Source organism: Spea bombifrons, chromosome 2 (assembly GCF_027358695.1).
Source record: "Spea bombifrons isolate aSpeBom1 chromosome 2, aSpeBom1.2.pri, whole genome shotgun sequence".
NCBI classification, from domain to species: Eukaryota; Metazoa; Chordata; class Amphibia; order Anura; family Pelobatidae; genus Spea; species Spea bombifrons.
This window is the reverse complement of record NC_071088.1, coordinates 142510833-142528332: the sequence shown is the minus strand read 5'-3', so window position 1 is coordinate 142528332 and position 17500 is coordinate 142510833. Positions and strand designations below refer to the sequence as shown.

The window sequence follows — 17500 nt, the reverse complement described above, 5'->3', positions numbered from 1 at the left end:
TTTTTCTCACAGTCCGGGGAGAGCTTTTTGCCATGTGTTTCTTGCTCATCATCAAAGCTTTAAACCCTTATTTGAACCTTCTCACCTTCTCTGTCCTGTCCCAGGGCTTATAATTATTTTTGTCTGACGACAAGCAGCAGCAGCAGCAGCAGCAGCAGCAGCAGCAGCAGCAGCAGCAGCAGCAGCAGCAGCAGCAGCAGCAGCAGCAGCAGCAGCAGCAGCAACAGAATAAGAGAAGTAAAATAAGAAACTTTCACACCTGCGGCCATACCACCCTGAAAGCGCCCGATCTCGTCTGATCTTGGAAGCTAAGCAGGGTTGGGCCTGGTTAGTACCTGGATGGGAGACCGCCTGGGAATACCAGGTGTTGTAGGCTTTTAATTTTTTCTCACAGTCCGGGGAGAGCTTTTTGCCATGTGTTTCTTGCTCATCATCAAAGCTTTAAACCCTTATTTGAACCTTCTCACCTTCTCTGTCCTGTCCCAGGGCTTATAATTCTTTCTGTCTGACGACAAGCAGCAGCAGCAGCAGCAGCAGCAGCAGCAGCAGCAGCAACAGCAGCAACAGCAGCAGCAACAGAATAAGAGAAGTAAAATAAAAACTTTCACACCTGCGGCCATACCACCCTGAAAGCGCCTGATCTCGGAAGCTAAGCAGGGTTGGGCCTGGTTAGTACCTGGATGGGAGACCGCCTGGGAATACCAGGTGTTGTAGGCTTTTAATTTTTTCTCACAGTCCGGGGAGAGCTTTTTGCCATGTGTTTCTTGCTCATCATCAAAGCTTTAAACCCTTATTTGAACCTTCTCACCTTCTCTGTCCTGTCCCAGGGCTTATAATTCTTTCTGTCTGACGACAAGCAGCAGCAGCAGCAGCAGCAGCAGCAGCAGCAGCAGCAGCAGCAGCAGCAGCAGCAGCAGCAGCAACAGAATAAGAGAAGTAAAATAAAAAACTTACACACCTGCGGCCATACCACCCTGAAAGCGCCCGATCTTGTCTGATCTCGGAAGCTAAGCGGCGTTGGGCCTGGTTAGTACCTGGATGGGAGACCGCCTGGGAATACCAGGTGTTGTAGGCTTTTAATTTTTTCTCACAGTCCGGGGAGAGCTTTTTGCCATGTGTTTCTTGCTCATCATCAAAGCTTTAAACCCTTATTTGAACCTTCTCACCTTCTCTGTCCTGTCCCAGGGCTTATAATTCTTTTTGTCTGACGACAAGCAGCAGCAGCAGCAGCAGCAGCAGCAGCAGCAGCAGCAGCAGCAGCAGCAGCAGCAACAGAATAAGAGAAGTAAAATAAAAAACTTTCACACCTGCGGCCATACCACCCTGAAAGCGCCTGATCTCGTCTGATCTCGGAAGCTAAGCAGCGTTGGGCCTGGTTAGTACCTGGATGGGAGACCGCCTGGGAATACCAGGTGTTGTAGGCTTTTAATTTTTTCTCACAGTCCGGGGAGAGCTTTTTGCCATGTGTTTCTTGCTCATCATCAAAGCTTTAAACCCTTATTTGAACCTTCTCACCTTCTCTGTCCTGTCCCAGCGCTTATAATTCTTTCTGTCTGACGACAAGCAGCAGCAGCAGCAGCAGCAGCAGCAGCAGCAGCAGCAGCAGCAGCAGCAGCAACAGAATAAGAGAAGTAAAATAAAAAACTTTCACACCTGCGGCCATACCACCCTGAAAGCGCCCGATCTCGTCTGATCTCGGAAGCTAAGCAGGGTTGGGCCTGGTTAGTACCTGGATGGGAGACCGCCTGGGAATACCAGGTGTTGTAGGCTTTTTCTTGTCTCACAGTCCGGGGAGAGCTTTTTGCCATGTGTTTCTTGCTCATCATCAAAGCTTTAAACCCTTATTTGAACCTTCTCACCTTCTCTGTCCTGTCCCAGGGCTTATAATTCTTTCTGTCTGACGACAAGCAGCAGCAGCAGCAGCAGCAGCAGCAGCAGCAGCAGCAGCAGCAGCAGCAGCAGCAGCAGCAGCAGCAGCAGCAGCAGCAGCAGCAGCAGCAGCAGCAGCAGCAGCAGCAGCAGCAGCAGCAGCAGCAGCAGCAGCAGCAGCAGCAGCAGCAGCAGCAGCAGCAGCAGCAGCAGAATAAGAGAAGTAAAATAAAAAACTTTCACACCTGCAGCCATACCACCCTGAAAGCGCCTGAACTCGGAAGCTAAGCAGGGTTGGCCCTGGTTAGTACCTGGATGGGAGACCGCCTGGGAATACCAGGTGTTGTAGGCTTTTAATTTTTTCTCACAGTCCGGGGAGAGCTTTTTGCCATGTGTTTCTTGCTCATCATCAAAGCTTTAAACCCTTATTTGAACCTTCTCACCTTCTCTGTCCTGTCCCAGGGCTTATAATTCTTTCTGTCTGACGACAAGCAGCAGCAGCAGCAGCAGCAGCAGCAGCAGCAGCAGCAGCAGCAACAGAATAAGAGAAGTAAAATAAAAAACTTTCACACCTGCAGCCATACCACCCTGAAAGCGCCTGATCTCGTCTGATCTCGGAAGCTAAGCAGGGTTGGGCCTGGTTAGTACCTGGATGGGAGACCGCCTGGGAATACCAGGTGTTGTAGGCTTTTTCTTGTCTCACAGTCCGGGGAGAGCTTTTTGCCATGTGTTTCTTGCTCATCATCAAAGCTTTAAACCCTTATTTGAACCTTCTCACCTTCTCTGTCCTGTCCCAGGGCTTATAATTCTTTCTGTCTGACGACAAGCAGCAGCAGCAGCAGCAGCAGCAGCAGCAGCAGCAGCAGCAGCAGCAGCAGCAGCAGCAGCAGCAGCAGCAGCAACAGAATAAGAGAAGTAAAATAAAAACTTTCACACCTGCGGCCATACCACCCTGAAAGCGCCCGATCTCGTCTGATCTCGGAAGCTAAGCAGGGTTGGGCCTGGTTAGTACCTGGATGGGAGACCGCCTGGGAATACCAGGTGTTGTAGGCTTTTAATTTTTTCTCACAGTCCGGGGAGAGCTTTTTGCCATGTGTTTCTTGCTCATCATCAAAGCTTTAAACCCTTATTTGAACCTTCTCACCTTCTCTGTCCTGTCCCAGGGCTTATAATTCTTTCTGTCTGACGACAAGCAGCAGCAGCAGCAGCAGCAGCAGCAGCAGCAGCAGCAGCAGCAGCAGCAGCAGCAGCAGCAGCAGCAACAGCAACAGAATAAGAGAAGTAAAATAAAAAACTTTCACACCTGCGGCCATACCACCCTGAAAGCGCCCGATCTCGTCTGATCTCGGAAGCTAAGCAGGGTTGGGCCTGGTTAGTACCTGGATGGGAGACCGCCTGGGAATACCAGGTGTTGTAGGCTTTTTCTTGTCTCACAGTCCGGGGAGAGCTTTTTGCCATGTGTTTCTTGCTCATCATCAAAGCTTTAAACCCTTATTTGAACCTTCTCACCTTCTCTGTCCTGTCCCAGGGCTTATAATTCTTTCTGTCTGACGACAAGCAGCAGCAGCAGCAGCAGCAGCAGCAGCAGCAGCAGCAGCAGCAGCAGCAGCAGCAGCAGCAGCAGAATAAGAGAAGTAAAATAAAAAACTTTCACACCTGCGGCCATACCACCCTGAAAGCGCCCGATCTCGTCTGATCTCGGAAGCTAAGCAGGGTTGGGCCTGGTTAGTACCTGTATGGGAGACCGCCTGGGAATACCAGGTGTTGTAGGCTTTTAATTTTTTCTCACAGTCCGGGGAGAGCTTTTTGCCATGTGTTTCTTGCTCATCATCAAAGCTTTAAACCCTTATTTGAACCTTCTCACCTTCTCTGTCCTGTCCCAGGGCTTATAATTCTTTTTGTCTGACGACAAGCAGCAGCAGCAGCAGCAGCAGCAGCAGCAGCAGCAGCAGCAGCAGCAGCAGCAGCAGCAACAGAATAAGAGAAGTAAAATGAAAAACTTTCACACCTGCGGCCACACCACCCTGAAAGCGCCCAATCTCGTCTGATCTCGGAAGCTAAGCAGGTTTGGGCCTGGTTAGTACCTGGATGGGAGACCGCCTGGGAATACCAGGTGTTGTAGGCTTTTAATTTTTTCTCACAGTCCGGGGAGAGCTTTTTGCCATGTGTTTCTTGCTCATCATCAAAGCTTTAAACCCTTATTTGAACCTTCTCACCTTCTCTGTCCTGTCCCAGGGCTTATAATTCTTTCTGTCTGACGACAAGCAGCAGCAGCTGCAGCAGCAGCAGCAGCAGCAGCAGCAGCAGCAACAGAATAAGAGAAGTAAAATAAAAACTTTCACACCTGCGGCCATACCGCCCTGAAAGCGCCCGATCTCGTCTGATCTCGGAAGCTAAGCAGGGTTGGGCCTGGTTAGTACCTGGATGGGAGACCGCCTGGGAATACCAGGTGTTGTAGGCTTTTAATTTTTTCTCACAGTCCGGGGAGAGCTTTTTGCCATGTGTTTCTTGCTCATCATCAAAGCTTTAAACCCTTATTTGAACCTTCTCACCTTCTCTGTCCTGTCCCAGGGCTTATAATTCTTTCTGTCTGACGACAAGCAGCAGCAGCAGCAGCAGCAGCAGCAGCAGCAGCAGCAGCAGCAGCAGCAGCAGCAGCAGCAGCAGCAGCAGCAGCAGCAGCAGCAGCAACAGAATAAGAGAAGTAAAATAAAAAACTTTCACACCTGCAGCCATACCACCCTGAAAGCGCCCGATCTCGTCTGATCTCGGAAGCTAAGCAGGGTTGGGCCTGGTTAGTACCTGGATGGGAGACCGCCTGGGAATACCAGGTGTTGTAGGCTTTTTCTTTTCTCACAGTCCGGGGAGAGCTTTTTGCCATGTGTTTCTTGCTCATCATCAAAGCTTTAAACCCTTATTTGAACCTTCTCACCTTCTCTGTCCTGTCCCAGGGCTTATAATTCTTTCTGTCTGACGACAAGCAGCAGCAGCAGCAGCAGCAGCAGCAGCAGCAGCAGCAGCAGCAGCAGCAGCAGCAGCAGCAGCAGCAGCAGCAGCAACAGCAGCAACAGAATAAGAGAAGTAAAATAAAAAACTTTCACACCTGCGGCCATACCACCCTGAAAGCGCCTGATCTCGGAAGCTAAGCAGGGTTGGGCCTGGTTAGTACCTGTATGGGAGACCGCCTGGGAATACCAGGTGTTGTAGGCTTTTAATTTTTTCTCACAGTCCGGGGAGAGCTTTTTGCCATGTGTTTCTTGCTCATCATCAAAGCTTTAAACCCTTATTTGAACCTTCTCACCTTCTCTGTCCTGTCCCAGGGCTTATAATTCTTTTTGTCTGACGACAAGCAGCAGCAGCAGCAGCAGCAGCAGCAGCAGCAGCAGCAGCAGCAGCAACAGAATAAGAGAAGTAAAATAAAAAACTTTCACACCTGCGGCCACACCACCCTGAAAGCGCCCGATCTCGTCTGATCTCGGAAGCTAAGCAGGGTTGGGCCTGGTTAGTACCTGGATGGGAGACCGCCTGGGAATACCAGGTGTTGTAGGCTTTTAATTTTTTCTCACAGTCCGGGGAGAGCTTTTTGCCATGTGTTTCTTGCTCATCATCAAAGCTTTAAACCCTTATTTGAACCTTCTCACCTTCTCTGTCCTGTCCCAGGGCTTATAATTCTTTCTGTCTGACGACAAGCAGCAGCAGCAGCAGCAGCAGCAGCAGCAGCAGCAGCAGCAGCAGCAGCAGCAGCAGCAGCAGCAGCAGCAGCAGCAACAGAATAAGAGAAGTAAAATAAAAAACTTTCACACCTGCGGCCATACCACCCTGAAAGCGCCTGATCTCGTCTGATCTCGGAAGCTAAGCAGCGTTGGGCCTGGTTAGTACCTGGATGGGAGACCGCCTGGGAATACCAGGTGTTGTAGGCTTTTAATTTTTTCTCACAGTCCGGGGAGAGCTTTTTGCCATGTGTTTCTTGCTCATCATCAAAGCTTTAAACCCTTATTTGAACCTTCTCACCTTCTCTGTCCTGTCCCAGGGCTTATAATTCTTTCTGTCTGACGACAAGCAGCAGCAGCAGCAGCAGCAGCAGCAGCAGCAGCAGCAGCAGCAGCAGCAGCAGCAGCAGCAACAGAATAAGAGAAGTAAAATAAAAAACTTTCACACCTACGGCCATACCACCCTGAAAGCGCCCGATCTCGTCTGATCTCGGAAGCTAAGCAGGGTTAGGCCTGGTTAGTACCTGGATGGGAGACCGCCTGGGAATACCAGGTGTTGTAGGCTTTTTCTTGTCTCGCAGTCCGGGGAGAGCTTTTTGCCATGTGTTTCTTGCTCATCATCAAAGCTTTAAACCCTTATTTGAACCTTCTCACCTTCTCTGTCCTGTCCCATGGCTTATAATTCTTTTTGTCTGACGACAAGCAGCAGCAGCAGCAGCAGCAGCAGCAGCAACAGCAGCAACAGCAGCAACAGCAGCAACAGCAGCAACAGCAGCAACAGCAGCAACAGAATAAGAGAAGTAAAATAAAAAACTTTCACACCTGCGGCCATACCACCCTGAAAGCGCCTGATCTCGGAAGCTAAGCAGGGTTGGGCCTGGTTAGTACCTGGATGGGAGACCGCCTGGGAATACCAGGTGTTGTAGGCTTTTAATTTTTTCTCACAGTCCGGGGAGAGCTTTTTGCCATGTGTTTCTTGCTCATCATCAAAGCTTTAAACCCTTATTTGAACCTTCTCACCTTCTCTGTCCTGTCCCAGGGCTTATAATTCTTTCTGTCTGACGACAAGCAGCAGCAGCAGCAGCAGCAGCAGCAGCAGCAGCAGCAGCAGCAACAGAATAAGAGAAGTAAAATAAAAACTTTCACACCTGCGGCCATACCACCCTGAAAGCGCCCGATCTCGTCTGATCTCGGAAGCTAAGCAGGGTTGGGCCTGGTTAGTACCTGGATGGGAGACCGCCTGGGAATACCAGGTGTTGTAGGCTTTTAATTTTTTCTCACAGTCCGGGGAGAGCTTTTTGCCATGTGTTTCTTGCTCATCATCAAAGCTTTAAACCCTTATTTGAACCTTCTCACCTTCTCTGTCCTGTCCCAGGGCTTATAATTCTTTCTGTCTGACGACAAGCAGCAGCAGCAGCAGCAGCAGCAGCAGCAGCAGCAGCAGCAGCAGCAGCAGCAGCAGCAGCAGCAGCAGCAACAGAATAAGAGAAGTAAAATAAAAAAATTCACACCTGCAGCCATACCACCCTGAAAGCGCCCGATCTCGTCTGATCTCGGAAGCTAAGCAGGGTTGGGCCTGGTTAGTACCTGGATGGGAGACCGCCTGGGAATACCAGGTGTTGTAGGCTTTTTCTTGTCTCACAGTCCGGGGAGAGCTTTTTGCCATGTGTTTCTTGCTCATCATCAAAGCTTTAAACCCTTATTTGAACCTTCTCACCTTCTCTGTCCTGTCCCAGGGCTTATAATTCTTTTTGTCTGACGACAAGCAGCAGCAGCAGCAGCAGCAGCAGCAGCAGCAGCAGCAGCAGCAGCAGCAACAGAATAAGAGAAGTAAAATAAAAAACTTTCACACCTGCGGCCATACCACCCTGAAAGCGCCCGATCTCGTCTGATCTCGGAAGCTAAGCAGGGTTGGGCCTGGTTAGTACCTGGATGGGAGACCGCCTGGGAATACCAGGTGTTGTAGGCTTTTAATTTTTTCTCACAGTCCGGGGTGAGCTTTTTGCCATGTGTTTCTTGCTCATCATCAAAGCTTTAAACCCTTATTTGAACCTTCTCACCTTCTCTGTCCTGTCCCAGGGCTTATAATTCTTTTTGTCTGACGACAAGCAGCAGCAGCAGCAGCAGCAGCAGCAGCAGCAGCAGCAGCAGCAGCAGCAGCAGCAGCAGCAGCAGCAGCAGCAGCAGCAACAGAATAAGAGAAGTAAAATAAAAAACTTTCACACCTGCGGCCACACCACCCTGAAAGCGCCCGATCTCGTCTGATCTCGGAAGCTAAGCAGGGTTGGGCCTGGTTAGTACCTGGATGGGAGACTGCCTGGGAATACCAGGTGTTGTAGGCTTTTAATTTTTTCTCACAGTCCGGGGAGAGCTTTTTGCCATGTGTTTCTTGCTCATCATCAAAGCTTTAAACCCTTATTTGAACCTTCTCACCTTCTCTGTCCTGTCCCAGGGCTTATAATTCTTTCTGTCTGACGACAAGCAGCAGCAGCAGCAGCAGCAGCAGCAGCAGCAGCAGCAGCAGCAGCAGCAGCAGCAGCAGCAGCAGCAGCAACAGAATAAGAGAAGTAAAATAAAAAACTTTCACACCTGCGGCCGTACCACCCTGAAAGCGCCTGATCTCGTCTGATCTCGGAAGCTAAGCAGCGTTGGGCCTGGTTAGTACCTGGATGGGAGACCGCCTGGGAATACCAGGTGTTGTAGGCTTTTAATTTTTTCTCACAGTCCGGGGAGAGCTTTTTGCCATGCGTTTCTTGCTCATCATCAAAGCTTTAAACCCTTATTTGAACCTTCTCACCTTCTCTGTCCTGTCCCAGGGCTTATAATTCTTTCTGTCTGACGACAAGCAGCAGCAGCAGCAGCAGCAGCAGCAGCAGCAGCAGCAGCAGCAGCAGCAACAGAATAAGAGAAGTAAAATAAAAAACTTTCACACCTGTGGCCATACCACCCTGAAAGCGCCCGATCTCGTCTGATCTCGGAAGCTAAGCAGGGTTGGGCCTGGTTAGTACCTGGATGGGAGACCGCCTGGGAATACCAGGTGTTGTAGGCTTTTAATTTTTTCTCACAGTCCGGGGAGAGCTTTTTGCCATGTGTTTCTTGCTCATCATCAAAGCTTTAAACCCTTATTTGAACCTTCTCACCTTCTCTGTCCTGTCCCAGGGCTTATAATTCTTTTTGTCTGACGACAAGCAGCAGCAGCAGCAGCAGCAGCAGCAGCAGCAGCAGCAGCAGCAGCAGCAGCAACAGAATAAGAGAAGTAAAATAAAAAACTTTCACACCTGCGGCCATACCACCCTGAAAGCGCCTGATCTCGTCTGATCTCGGAAGCTAAGCAGGGTTGGGCCTGGTTAGTACCTGGATGGGAGACCGCCTGGGAATACCAGGTGTTGTAGGCTTTTTCTTGTCTCGCAGTCCGGGGAGAGCTTTTTGCCATGTGTTTCTTGCTCATCATCAAAGCTTTAAACCCTTATTTGAACCTTCTCACCTTCTCTGTCCTGTCCCAGGGCTTATAATTCTTTCTGTCTGACGACAAGCAGCAGCAGCAGCAGCAGCAGCAGCAGCAGCAGCAGCAGCAGCAACAGCAGCAGCAGCAACAGCAGCAGCAGCAGCAGCAGCAGCAACAGCAGCAGCAGCAACAGCAGCAGCAGCAACAGCAGCAGCAGCAACAGCAGCAGCAGCAACAGCAGCAGCAGCAACAGCAGCAGCAGCAACAGCAGCAGCAGCAACAGAATAAGAGAAGTAAAATAAAAAACTTTCACACCTGCGGCCATACCACCCTGAAAGCGCCTGATCTCGGAAGCTAAGCAGGGTTGGGCCTGGTTAGTACCTGTATGGGAGACCGCCTGGGAATACCAGGTGTTGTAGGCTTTTAATTTTTTCTCACAGTCCGGGGAGAGCTTTTTGCCATGTGTTTCTTGCTCATCATCAAAGCTTTAAACCCTTATTTGAACCTTCTCACCTTCTCTGTCCTGTCCCAGGGCTTATAATTCTTTTTGTCTGACGACAAGCAGCAGCAGCAGCAGCAGCAGCAGCAGCAGCAGCAGCAGCAGCAGCAACAGAATAAGAGAAGTAAAATAAAAAACTTTCACACCTGCGGCCACACCACCCTGAAAGCGCCCGATCTCGTCTGATCTCGGAAGCTAAGCAGGGTTGGGCCTGGTTAGTACCTGGATGGGAGACCGCCTGGGAATGCCAGGTGTTGTAGGCTTTTAATTTTTTCTCACAGTCCGGGGAGAGCTTTTTGCCATGTGTTTCTTGCTCATCATCAAAGCTTTAAACCCTTATTTGAACCTTCTCACCTTCTCTGTCCTGTCCCAGGGCTTATAATTCTTTCTGTCTGACGACAAGCAGCAGCAGCAGCAGCAGCAGCAGCAGCAGCAGCAGCAGCAGCAGCAGCAGCAGCAGCAGCAGCAACAGAATAAGAGAAGTAAAATAAAAAACTTTCACACCTGCGGCCATACCACCCTGAAAGCGCCTGATCTCGTCTGATCTCGGAAGCTAAGCAGCGTTGGGCCTGGTTAGTACCTGGATGGGAGACCGCCTGGGAATACCAGGTGTTGTAGGCTTTTAATTTTTTCTCACAGTCCGGGGAGAGCTTTTTGCCATGTGTTTCTTGCTCATCATCAAAGCTTTAAACCCTTATTTGAACCTTCTCACCTTCTCTGTCCTGTCCCAGGGCTTATAATTCTTTCTGTCTGACGACAAGCAGCAGCAGCAGCAGCAGCAGCAGCAGCAGCAGCAGCAGCAGCAGCAGCAGCAGCAGCAGCAGCAGCAACAGAATAAGAGAAGTAAAATAAAAAACTTTCACACCTACGGCCATACCACCCTGAAAGCGCCCGATCTCGTCTGATCTCGGAAGCTAAGCAGGGTTGGGCCTGGTTAGTACCTGGATGGGAGACCGCCTGGGAATACCAGGTGTTGTAGGCTTTTTCTTGTCTCGCAGTCCGGGGAGAGCTTTTTGCCATGTGTTTCTTGCTCATCATCAAAGCTTTAAACCCTTATTTGAACCTTCTCACCTTCTCTGTCCTGTCCCAGGGCTTATAATTCTTTTTGTCTGACGACAAGCAGCAGCAGCAGCAGCAGCAGCAGCAGCAGCAGCAGCAGCAGCAGCAGCAGCAGCAGCAGCAGCAGCAGCAGCAGCAGCAGCAGCAGCAGCAGCAGCAGCAGCAGCAGCAGCAGCAGCAACAGAATAAGAGAAGTAAAATAAAAAACTTTCACACCTGCGGCCATACCACCCTGAAAGCGCCTGATCTCGGAAGCTAAGCAGGGTTGGGCCTGGTTAGTACCTGGATGGGAGACCGCCTGGGAATACCAGGTGTTGTAGGCTTTTAATTTTTTCTCACAGTCCGGGGAGAGCTTTTTGCCATGTGTTTCTTGCTCATCATCAAAGCTTTAAACCCTTATTTGAACCTTCTCACCTTCTCTGTCCTGTCCCAGGGCTTATAATTCTTTCTGTCTGACGACAAGCAGCAGCAGCAGCAGCAGCAGCAGCAGCAGCAGCAGCAGCAGCAGCAGCAGCAGCAGCAACAGAATAAGAGAAGTAAAATAAAAACTTTCACACCTGCGGCCATACCACCCTGAAAGCGCCCGATCTTGTCTGATCTCGGAAGCTAAGCAGGGTTGGGCCTGGTTAGTACCTGGATGGGAGACCGCCTGGGAATACCAGGTGTTGTAGGCTTTTAATTTTTTCTCACAGTCCGGGGAGAGCTTTTTGCCATGTATTTCTTGCTCATCATCAAAGCTTTAAACCCTTATTTGAACCTTCTCACCTTCTCTGTCCTGTCCCAGGGCTTATAATTCTTTCTGTCTGACGACAAGCAGCAGCAGCAGCAGCAGCAGCAGCAGCAGCAGCAGCAGCAGCAGCAGCAGCAGCAGCAGCAACAGAATAAGAGAAGTAAAATAAAAAACTTTCACACCTACGGCCATACCACCCTGAAAGCGCCCGATCTCGTCTGATCTCGGAAGCTAAGCAGGGTTGGGCCTGGTTAGTACCTGGATGGGAGACCGCCTGGGAATACCAGGTGTTGTAGGCTTTTTCTTGTCTCACAGTCCGGGGAGAGCTTTTTGCCATGTGTTTCTTGCTCATCATCAAAGCTTTAAACCCTTATTTGAACCTTCTCACCTTCTCTGTCCTGTCCCAGGGCTTATAATTCTTTTTGTCTGACGACAAGCAGCAGCAGCAGCAGCAGCAGCAGCAGCAGCAGCAGCAGCAGCAGCAGCAGCAGCAGCAGCAGCAGCAGCAGCAGCAGCAGCAGCAGCAACAGAATAAGAGAAGTAAAATAAAAAACTTTCACACCTGCGGCCATACCACCCTGAAAGCGCCCGATCTCGTCTGATCTCGGAAGCTAAGCAGGGTTGGGCCTGGTTAGTACCTGGATGGGAGACCGCCTGGGAATACCAGGTGTTGTAGGCTTTTTCTTGTCTCACAGTCCGGGGAGAGCTTTTTGCCATGTGTTTCTTGCTCATCATCAAAGCTTTAAACCCTTATTTGAACCTTCTCACCTTCTCTGTCCTGTCCCAGGGCTTATAATTCTTTTTGTCTGACGACAAGCAGCAGCAGCAGCAGCAGCAGCAGCAGCAGCAGCAGCAGCAGCAGCAGCAGCAGCAGCAGCAGCAGCAGCAGCAGCAGCAGCAACAGAATAAGAGAAGTAAAATAAAAAACTTTCACACCTGCGGCCATACCACCCTGAAAGCGCCCGATCTCGTCTGATCTCGGAAGCTAAGCAGGGTTGGGCCTGGTTAGTACCTGGATGGGAGACCGCCTGGGAATACCAGGTGTTGTAGGCTTTTAATTTTTTCTCACAGTCCGGGGAGAGCTTTTTGCCATGTGTTTCTTGCTCATCATCAAAGCTTTAAACCCTTATTTGAACCTTCTCACCTTCTCTGTCCTGTCCCAGGGCTTATAATTCTTTTTGTCTGACGACAAGCAGCAGCAGCAGCAGCAGCAGCAGCAGCAGCAGCAGCAGCAGCAGCAGCAGCAGCAGCAGCAGCAGCAACAGAATAAGAGAAGTAAAATAAAAAACTTTCACACCTGCGGCCACACCACCCTGAAAGCGCCCGATCTCGTCTGATCTCGGAAGCTAAGCAGGGTTGGGCCTGGTTAGTACCTGGATGGGAGACCGCCTGGGAATACCAGGTGTTGTAGGCTTTTAATTTTTTCTCACAGTCCGGGGAGAGCTTTTTGCCATGTGTTTCTTGCTCATCATCAAAGCTTTAAACCCTTATTTGAACCTTCTCACCTTCTCTGTCCTGTCCCAGGGCTTATAATTCTTTTTGTCTGACGACAAGCAGCAGCAGCAGCAGCAGCAGCAGCAGCAGCAGCAGCAGCAGCAGCAGCAGCAGCAGCAGCAGCAGCAGCAGCAGCAGCAGCAGCAACAGAATAAGAGAAGTAAAATAAAAAACTTTCACACCTGCGGCCACACCACCCTGAAAGCGCCCGATCTCGTCTGATCTCGGAAGCTAAGCAGGGTTGGGCCTGGTTAGTACCTGGATGGGAGACCGCCTGGGAATACCAGGTGTTGTAGGCTTTTAATTTTTTCTCACAGTCCGGGGAGAGCTTTTTGCCATGTGTTTCTTGCTCATCATCAAAGCTTTAAACCCTTATTTGAACCTTCTCACCTTCTCTGTCCTGTCCCAGGGCTTATAATTCTTTTTGTCTGACGACAAGCAGCAGCAGCAGCAGCAGCAGCAGCAGCAGCAGCAGCAGCAGCAGCAGCAGCAGCAGCAGCAGCAGCAGCAGCAGCAGCAGCAGCAGCAGCAGCAGCAGCAGCAGCAGCAGCAGCAGCAGCAGCAGCAGCAGCAGCAGCAACAGAATAAGAGAAGTAAAATAAAAAACTTTCACACCTGCGGCCATACCACCCTGAAAGCGTCTGATCTCGGAAGCTAAGCAGCGTTGGGCCTGGTTAGTACCTGGATGGGAGACCGCCTGGGAATACCAGGTGTTGTAGGCTTTTAATTTTTTCTCACAGTCCGGGGAGAGCTTTTTGCCATGTGTTTCTTGCTCATCATCAAAGCTTTAAACCCTTATTTGAACCTTCTCACCTTCTCTGTCCTGTCCCAGGGCTTATAATTCTTTTTGTCTGACGACAAGCAGCAGCAGCAGCAGCAGCAGCAGCAGCAGCAGCAGCAGCAGCAGCAGCAGCAGCAGCAGCAGCAGCAGCAGCAGCAGCAGCAGCAGCAGCAGCAGCAGCAGCAGCAGCAGCAGCAGCAGCAGCAGCAACAGAATAAGAGAAGTAAAATAAAAAACTTTCACACCTGCGGCCATACCACCCTGAAAGCGTCTGATCTCGGAAGCTAAGCAGCGTTGGGCCTGGTTAGTACCTGGATGGGAGACCGCCTGGGAATACCAGGTGTTGTAGGCTTCTAATTTTTTCTCACAGTCCGGGGAGAGCTTTTTGCCATGTGTTTCTTGCTCATCATCAAAGCTTTAAACCCTTATTTGAACCTTCTCACCTTCTCTGTCCTGTCCCAGGGCTTATAATTCTTTTTGTCTGACGACAAGCAGCAGCAGCAGCAGCAGCAGCAGCAGCAGCAGCAGCAGCAGCAGCAGCAGCAGCAGCAGCAGCAACAGAATAAGAGAAGTAAAATAAAAAACTTTCACATCTGCGGCCATACCACCCTGAAAGCGCCCGATCTCGTCAGATCTCGGAAGCTAAGCAGGGTTGGGCCTGGTTAGTACCTGGATGGGAGACCGCCTGGGAATACCAGGTGTTGTAGGCTTTTAATTTTTTCTCACAGTCCGGGGAGAGCTTTTTGCCATGTGTTTCTTGCTCATCATCAAAGCTTTAAACCCTTATTTGAACCTTCTCACCTTCTCTGTCCTGTCCCAGGGCTTATAATTCTTTTTGTCTGACGACAAGCAGCAGCAGCAGCAGCAGCAGCAGCAGCAGCAGCAGCAGCAGCAGCAGCAGCAGCAGCAGCAGCAGCAGCAGCAGCAGCAGCAGCAGCAACAGAATAAGAGAAGTAAAATAAAAAACTTTCACACCTGCGGCCATACCACCCTTAAAGCGCCCGATCTCGTCTGATCTCGGAAGCTAAGCAGGGTTGGGCCTGGTTAGTACCGGGATGGGAGACCGCCTAGGAATACCAGGTGTTGTAGGCTTTTAATTTTTTCTCACAGTCCGGGGAGAGCTTTTTGCCATGTTTCTTGCTCATCATCAAAGCTTTAAACCCTTATTTGAACCATCTCACCTTCTCTGTCCTGTCCCAGGGCTTATAATTCTTTTTGTCTGACGACAAGCAGCAGCAGCAGCAGCAGCAGCAGCAGCAGCAGCAGCAGCAGCAGCAGCAGCAGCAGCAGCAGCAGCAGCAGCAGCAGCAGCAGCAGCAACAGAATAAGAGAAGTAAAATAAAAAACTTTCACACCTGCAGCCATACCACCCTGAAAGCGCCCGATCTCGTCTGATCTCGGAAGCTAAGCAGGGTTGGGCCTGGTTAGTACCTGGATGGGAGACTGCCTGGGAATACCAGGTGTTGTAGGCTTTTAATTTTTTCTCACAGTCCGGGGAGAGCTTTTTGCCATGTGTTTCTTGCTCATCATCAAAGCTTTAAACCCTTATTTGAACCTTCTCACCTTCTCTGTCCTGTCCCAGGGCTTATAATTCTTTTTGTCTGACGACAAGCAGCAGCAGCAGCAGCAGCAGCAGCAGCAGCAGCAGCAGCAGCAGCAGCAGCAGCAGCAGCAGCAGCAACAGAATAAGAGAAGTAAAATAAAACACTTTCACACCTGCGGCCATACCACCCTGAAAGCGCCCGATCTCGTCTGATCTCGGAAGGTAAGCAGGGTTGGGCCTGGTTAGTACCTGGATGGGAGACCGCCTGGGAATACCAGGTGTTGTAGGCTTTTAATTTTTTCTCACAGTCCGGGGAGAGCTTTTTGCCATGTGTTTCTTGCTCATCATCAAAGCTTTAAACCCTTATTTGAACCTTCTCACCTTCTCTGTCCTGTCCCAGGGCTTATAATTCTTTTTGTCTGACGACAAGCAGCAGCAGCAGCAGCAGCAGCAGCAGCAGCAGCAGCAGCAGCAGCAGCAGCAGCAGCAGCAGCAGCAGCAGCAGCAGCAGCAGCAGCAGCAGCAGCAGCAGCAGCAACAGAATAAGAGAAGTAAAATAAAAAACTTTCACACCTGCGGCCATATCACCCTGAAAGCGCCCGATCTCGTCTGATCTTGGAAGCTAAGCAGGGTTGGGCCTGGTTAGTACCTGGATGGGAGACCGCCTGGGAATACCAGGTGTTGTAGGCTTTTAATTTTTTCTCACAGTCCGGGGAGAGCTTTTTGCCATGTGTTTCTTGCTCATCATCAAAGCTTTAAACCCTTATTTGAACCTTCTCACCTTCTCTGTCCTGTCCCAGGGCTTATAATTCTTTCTGTCTGACGACAAGCAGCAGCACAAGCAGCAGCAGCAGCAGCAGCAGCAGCAGCAGCAGCAGCAGCAACAGAATAAGAAAAGTAAAATAAAGAGCTTTCACACCTGCGGCCATACCACCCTGAAAGCGCCTGATCTCGTCTGATCTCGGAAGCTAAGCAGGGTTGGGCCTGGTTAGTACCTGGATGGGAGACCGCCTGGGAATACCAGGTGTTGTAGGCTTTTTCTTTTCTCACAGTCCGGGGAGAGCTTTTTGCCATGTGTTTCTTGCTCATCATCAAAGCTTTAAACCCTTATTTGAACCTTCTCACCTTCTCTGTCCTGTCCCAGGGCTTATAATTCTTTTTGTCTGACGACAAGCAGCAGCAGCAGCAGCAGCAGCAGCAGCAGCAGCAGCAGCAGCAGCAGCAGCAGCAGCAACAGAATAAGAGAAGTAAAATAAAAAACTTTCACACCTGCGGCCATACCACCCTGAAAGCGCCCGATCTCGTCTGATCTCGGAAGCTAAGCAGGGTTGGGCCTGGTTAGTACCTGGATGGGAGACCGCCTGGGAATACCAGGTGTTGTAGGCTTTTAATTTTTTCTCACAGTCCGGGGAGAGCTTTTTGCCATGTGTTTCTTGCTCATCATCAAAGCTTTAAACCCTTATTTGAACCTTCTCACCTTCTCTGTCCTGTCCCAGGGCTTATAATTCTTTCTGTCTGACGACAAGCAGCAGCAGCAGCAGCAGCAGCAGCAGCAGCAGCAGCAGCAGCAGCAGCAGCAGCAGCAGCAGCAGCAGCAGAATAAGAGAAGTAAAATAAAAAACTTTCACACCTGCGGCCATACCACCCTGAAAGCGCCCGATCTCGTCTGATCTCGGAAGCTAAGCAGGGTTGGGCCTGGTTAGTACCTGGATGGGAGACCGCCTGGGAATACCAGGTGTTGTAGGCTTTTAATTTTTTCTCACAGTCCGGGAAGAGCTTTTTGCCATGTGTTTCTTGCTCATCATCAAAGCTTTAAACCCTTATTTGAACCTTCTCACCTTCTCTGTCCTGTCCCAGGGCTTATAATTCTTTTTGTCTGACGACAAGCAGCAGCAGCAGCAGCAGCAGCAGCAGCAGCAGCAGCAGCAGCAGCAGCAGCAGCAGCAGCAGCAGCAGCAGCAGCAGCAGCAGCAGCAGCAGCAGCAGCAACAGAATAAGAGAAGTAAAATAAAAAACTTTCACACCTGCGGCCATACCACCCTGAAAGCGCCTGATCTCGGAAGCTAAGCAGGGTTGGGCCTGGTTAGTACCTGGATGGGAGACCGCCTGGGAATACCAGGTGTTGTAGGCTTTTAATTTTTTCTCACAGTCCGGGGAGAGCTTTTTGCCATGTGTTTCTTGCTCATCATCAAAGCTTTAAACCCTTATTTGAACCTTCTCACCTTCTCTGTCCTGTCCCAGGGCTTATAATTCTTTCTGTCTGACGACAAGCAGCAGCAGCAGCAGCAGCAGCAGCAGCAGCAGCAGCAGCAGCAGCAGCAGCAGCAGCAACAGAATAAGAAAAGTAAAATAAAGAGCTTTCACACCTGC

General features: G+C 50.3%; 39 non-coding genes and 9 pseudogenes across 39 annotated transcripts in view; all 48 read left to right on the top strand.

Annotated features, from left to right (window-relative positions):
• The first annotated feature begins 257 nt into the window (after nt 1-257).
• On the top strand, nt 258-376 carry LOC128477580 (5S ribosomal RNA). Its single transcript, XR_008348543.1, has one exon. It is a non-coding gene; the product is annotated as a 5S ribosomal RNA (ribosomal RNA).
• Nucleotides 377-608: 232 nt separating this feature from the next.
• On the top strand, nt 609-717 carry LOC128479934 (uncharacterized; annotated as a pseudogene).
• A 239-nt stretch (nt 718-956) lies between these two features.
• Nucleotides 957-1075, top strand: LOC128479233 (5S ribosomal RNA). The gene has a single exon (XR_008350116.1). It is a non-coding gene; the product is annotated as a 5S ribosomal RNA (ribosomal RNA).
• Nucleotides 1076-1305: 230 nt separating this feature from the next.
• Nucleotides 1306-1424, top strand: LOC128478815 (5S ribosomal RNA). The gene has a single exon (XR_008349716.1). It is a non-coding gene; the product is annotated as a 5S ribosomal RNA (ribosomal RNA).
• Nucleotides 1425-1651: 227 nt separating this feature from the next.
• Nucleotides 1652-1770, top strand: LOC128476167 (5S ribosomal RNA). Its single transcript, XR_008347189.1, has one exon. It is a non-coding gene; the product is annotated as a 5S ribosomal RNA (ribosomal RNA).
• A 342-nt stretch (nt 1771-2112) lies between these two features.
• Nucleotides 2113-2221, top strand: LOC128480453 (uncharacterized; annotated as a pseudogene).
• A 218-nt stretch (nt 2222-2439) lies between these two features.
• LOC128477340 (5S ribosomal RNA) lies at nt 2440-2558 on the top strand. Its single transcript, XR_008348318.1, has one exon. It is a non-coding gene; the product is annotated as a 5S ribosomal RNA (ribosomal RNA).
• A 245-nt stretch (nt 2559-2803) lies between these two features.
• LOC128476165 (5S ribosomal RNA) lies at nt 2804-2922 on the top strand. Its single transcript, XR_008347187.1, has one exon. It is a non-coding gene; the product is annotated as a 5S ribosomal RNA (ribosomal RNA).
• Nucleotides 2923-3170: 248 nt separating this feature from the next.
• LOC128476164 (5S ribosomal RNA) lies at nt 3171-3289 on the top strand. Its single transcript, XR_008347186.1, has one exon. It is a non-coding gene; the product is annotated as a 5S ribosomal RNA (ribosomal RNA).
• Nucleotides 3290-3523: 234 nt separating this feature from the next.
• On the top strand, nt 3524-3642 carry LOC128477316 (5S ribosomal RNA). The gene has a single exon (XR_008348296.1). It is a non-coding gene; the product is annotated as a 5S ribosomal RNA (ribosomal RNA).
• A 233-nt stretch (nt 3643-3875) lies between these two features.
• On the top strand, nt 3876-3994 carry LOC128479453 (5S ribosomal RNA). Its single transcript, XR_008350329.1, has one exon. It is a non-coding gene; the product is annotated as a 5S ribosomal RNA (ribosomal RNA).
• A 217-nt stretch (nt 3995-4211) lies between these two features.
• LOC128476638 (5S ribosomal RNA) lies at nt 4212-4330 on the top strand. Its single transcript, XR_008347641.1, has one exon. It is a non-coding gene; the product is annotated as a 5S ribosomal RNA (ribosomal RNA).
• Nucleotides 4331-4593: 263 nt separating this feature from the next.
• Nucleotides 4594-4712, top strand: LOC128476664 (5S ribosomal RNA). Its single transcript, XR_008347667.1, has one exon. It is a non-coding gene; the product is annotated as a 5S ribosomal RNA (ribosomal RNA).
• Nucleotides 4713-4970: 258 nt separating this feature from the next.
• LOC128480289 (uncharacterized) lies at nt 4971-5079 on the top strand (annotated as a pseudogene).
• A 221-nt stretch (nt 5080-5300) lies between these two features.
• LOC128477273 (5S ribosomal RNA) lies at nt 5301-5419 on the top strand. Its single transcript, XR_008348253.1, has one exon. It is a non-coding gene; the product is annotated as a 5S ribosomal RNA (ribosomal RNA).
• A 251-nt stretch (nt 5420-5670) lies between these two features.
• On the top strand, nt 5671-5789 carry LOC128478814 (5S ribosomal RNA). The gene has a single exon (XR_008349715.1). It is a non-coding gene; the product is annotated as a 5S ribosomal RNA (ribosomal RNA).
• Nucleotides 5790-6025: 236 nt separating this feature from the next.
• LOC128477275 (5S ribosomal RNA) lies at nt 6026-6144 on the top strand. Its single transcript, XR_008348255.1, has one exon. It is a non-coding gene; the product is annotated as a 5S ribosomal RNA (ribosomal RNA).
• A 255-nt stretch (nt 6145-6399) lies between these two features.
• On the top strand, nt 6400-6508 carry LOC128479933 (uncharacterized; annotated as a pseudogene).
• A 217-nt stretch (nt 6509-6725) lies between these two features.
• On the top strand, nt 6726-6844 carry LOC128476163 (5S ribosomal RNA). The gene has a single exon (XR_008347185.1). It is a non-coding gene; the product is annotated as a 5S ribosomal RNA (ribosomal RNA).
• A 244-nt stretch (nt 6845-7088) lies between these two features.
• Nucleotides 7089-7207, top strand: LOC128476663 (5S ribosomal RNA). The gene has a single exon (XR_008347666.1). It is a non-coding gene; the product is annotated as a 5S ribosomal RNA (ribosomal RNA).
• Nucleotides 7208-7429: 222 nt separating this feature from the next.
• Nucleotides 7430-7548, top strand: LOC128476162 (5S ribosomal RNA). The gene has a single exon (XR_008347184.1). It is a non-coding gene; the product is annotated as a 5S ribosomal RNA (ribosomal RNA).
• A 254-nt stretch (nt 7549-7802) lies between these two features.
• On the top strand, nt 7803-7921 carry LOC128478446 (5S ribosomal RNA). Its single transcript, XR_008349364.1, has one exon. It is a non-coding gene; the product is annotated as a 5S ribosomal RNA (ribosomal RNA).
• Nucleotides 7922-8166: 245 nt separating this feature from the next.
• Nucleotides 8167-8285, top strand: LOC128479261 (5S ribosomal RNA). Its single transcript, XR_008350144.1, has one exon. It is a non-coding gene; the product is annotated as a 5S ribosomal RNA (ribosomal RNA).
• A 224-nt stretch (nt 8286-8509) lies between these two features.
• On the top strand, nt 8510-8628 carry LOC128476922 (5S ribosomal RNA). Its single transcript, XR_008347913.1, has one exon. It is a non-coding gene; the product is annotated as a 5S ribosomal RNA (ribosomal RNA).
• Nucleotides 8629-8855: 227 nt separating this feature from the next.
• Nucleotides 8856-8974, top strand: LOC128477239 (5S ribosomal RNA). The gene has a single exon (XR_008348221.1). It is a non-coding gene; the product is annotated as a 5S ribosomal RNA (ribosomal RNA).
• A 363-nt stretch (nt 8975-9337) lies between these two features.
• Nucleotides 9338-9446, top strand: LOC128480287 (uncharacterized; annotated as a pseudogene).
• Nucleotides 9447-9667: 221 nt separating this feature from the next.
• On the top strand, nt 9668-9786 carry LOC128478004 (5S ribosomal RNA). Its single transcript, XR_008348947.1, has one exon. It is a non-coding gene; the product is annotated as a 5S ribosomal RNA (ribosomal RNA).
• A 239-nt stretch (nt 9787-10025) lies between these two features.
• On the top strand, nt 10026-10144 carry LOC128478813 (5S ribosomal RNA). The gene has a single exon (XR_008349714.1). It is a non-coding gene; the product is annotated as a 5S ribosomal RNA (ribosomal RNA).
• A 242-nt stretch (nt 10145-10386) lies between these two features.
• On the top strand, nt 10387-10505 carry LOC128480844 (5S ribosomal RNA). Its single transcript, XR_008350628.1, has one exon. It is a non-coding gene; the product is annotated as a 5S ribosomal RNA (ribosomal RNA).
• A 291-nt stretch (nt 10506-10796) lies between these two features.
• Nucleotides 10797-10905, top strand: LOC128479932 (uncharacterized; annotated as a pseudogene).
• Nucleotides 10906-11137: 232 nt separating this feature from the next.
• LOC128477931 (5S ribosomal RNA) lies at nt 11138-11256 on the top strand. Its single transcript, XR_008348878.1, has one exon. It is a non-coding gene; the product is annotated as a 5S ribosomal RNA (ribosomal RNA).
• A 236-nt stretch (nt 11257-11492) lies between these two features.
• On the top strand, nt 11493-11611 carry LOC128480752 (5S ribosomal RNA). Its single transcript, XR_008350540.1, has one exon. It is a non-coding gene; the product is annotated as a 5S ribosomal RNA (ribosomal RNA).
• A 261-nt stretch (nt 11612-11872) lies between these two features.
• LOC128476161 (5S ribosomal RNA) lies at nt 11873-11991 on the top strand. The gene has a single exon (XR_008347183.1). It is a non-coding gene; the product is annotated as a 5S ribosomal RNA (ribosomal RNA).
• A 255-nt stretch (nt 11992-12246) lies between these two features.
• On the top strand, nt 12247-12365 carry LOC128476160 (5S ribosomal RNA). The gene has a single exon (XR_008347182.1). It is a non-coding gene; the product is annotated as a 5S ribosomal RNA (ribosomal RNA).
• Nucleotides 12366-12607: 242 nt separating this feature from the next.
• LOC128477272 (5S ribosomal RNA) lies at nt 12608-12726 on the top strand. Its single transcript, XR_008348252.1, has one exon. It is a non-coding gene; the product is annotated as a 5S ribosomal RNA (ribosomal RNA).
• A 260-nt stretch (nt 12727-12986) lies between these two features.
• On the top strand, nt 12987-13105 carry LOC128477270 (5S ribosomal RNA). The gene has a single exon (XR_008348251.1). It is a non-coding gene; the product is annotated as a 5S ribosomal RNA (ribosomal RNA).
• A 314-nt stretch (nt 13106-13419) lies between these two features.
• Nucleotides 13420-13528, top strand: LOC128480640 (uncharacterized; annotated as a pseudogene).
• A 302-nt stretch (nt 13529-13830) lies between these two features.
• On the top strand, nt 13831-13939 carry LOC128480638 (uncharacterized; annotated as a pseudogene).
• A 239-nt stretch (nt 13940-14178) lies between these two features.
• On the top strand, nt 14179-14297 carry LOC128476848 (5S ribosomal RNA). The gene has a single exon (XR_008347842.1). It is a non-coding gene; the product is annotated as a 5S ribosomal RNA (ribosomal RNA).
• Nucleotides 14298-14560: 263 nt separating this feature from the next.
• LOC128478006 (5S ribosomal RNA) lies at nt 14561-14679 on the top strand. The gene has a single exon (XR_008348949.1). It is a non-coding gene; the product is annotated as a 5S ribosomal RNA (ribosomal RNA).
• Nucleotides 14680-14940: 261 nt separating this feature from the next.
• LOC128477616 (5S ribosomal RNA) lies at nt 14941-15059 on the top strand. The gene has a single exon (XR_008348578.1). It is a non-coding gene; the product is annotated as a 5S ribosomal RNA (ribosomal RNA).
• Nucleotides 15060-15301: 242 nt separating this feature from the next.
• On the top strand, nt 15302-15420 carry LOC128477175 (5S ribosomal RNA). Its single transcript, XR_008348157.1, has one exon. It is a non-coding gene; the product is annotated as a 5S ribosomal RNA (ribosomal RNA).
• A 281-nt stretch (nt 15421-15701) lies between these two features.
• LOC128478618 (5S ribosomal RNA) lies at nt 15702-15820 on the top strand. The gene has a single exon (XR_008349526.1). It is a non-coding gene; the product is annotated as a 5S ribosomal RNA (ribosomal RNA).
• Nucleotides 15821-16047: 227 nt separating this feature from the next.
• On the top strand, nt 16048-16166 carry LOC128477237 (5S ribosomal RNA). The gene has a single exon (XR_008348219.1). It is a non-coding gene; the product is annotated as a 5S ribosomal RNA (ribosomal RNA).
• Nucleotides 16167-16397: 231 nt separating this feature from the next.
• On the top strand, nt 16398-16516 carry LOC128476159 (5S ribosomal RNA). The gene has a single exon (XR_008347181.1). It is a non-coding gene; the product is annotated as a 5S ribosomal RNA (ribosomal RNA).
• Nucleotides 16517-16758: 242 nt separating this feature from the next.
• LOC128476158 (5S ribosomal RNA) lies at nt 16759-16877 on the top strand. Its single transcript, XR_008347180.1, has one exon. It is a non-coding gene; the product is annotated as a 5S ribosomal RNA (ribosomal RNA).
• A 275-nt stretch (nt 16878-17152) lies between these two features.
• Nucleotides 17153-17261, top strand: LOC128479931 (uncharacterized; annotated as a pseudogene).
• A 233-nt stretch (nt 17262-17494) lies between these two features.
• The window catches only part of LOC128476614 (5S ribosomal RNA), a 119-nt gene continuing 113 nt past the window's right edge, over nt 17495-17500 (top strand). The window contains exon 1 of the ribosomal RNA XR_008347619.1: nt 17495-17500. This exon is cut by the window's right edge and continues 113 nt beyond it. This is a non-coding gene — a ribosomal RNA (5S ribosomal RNA).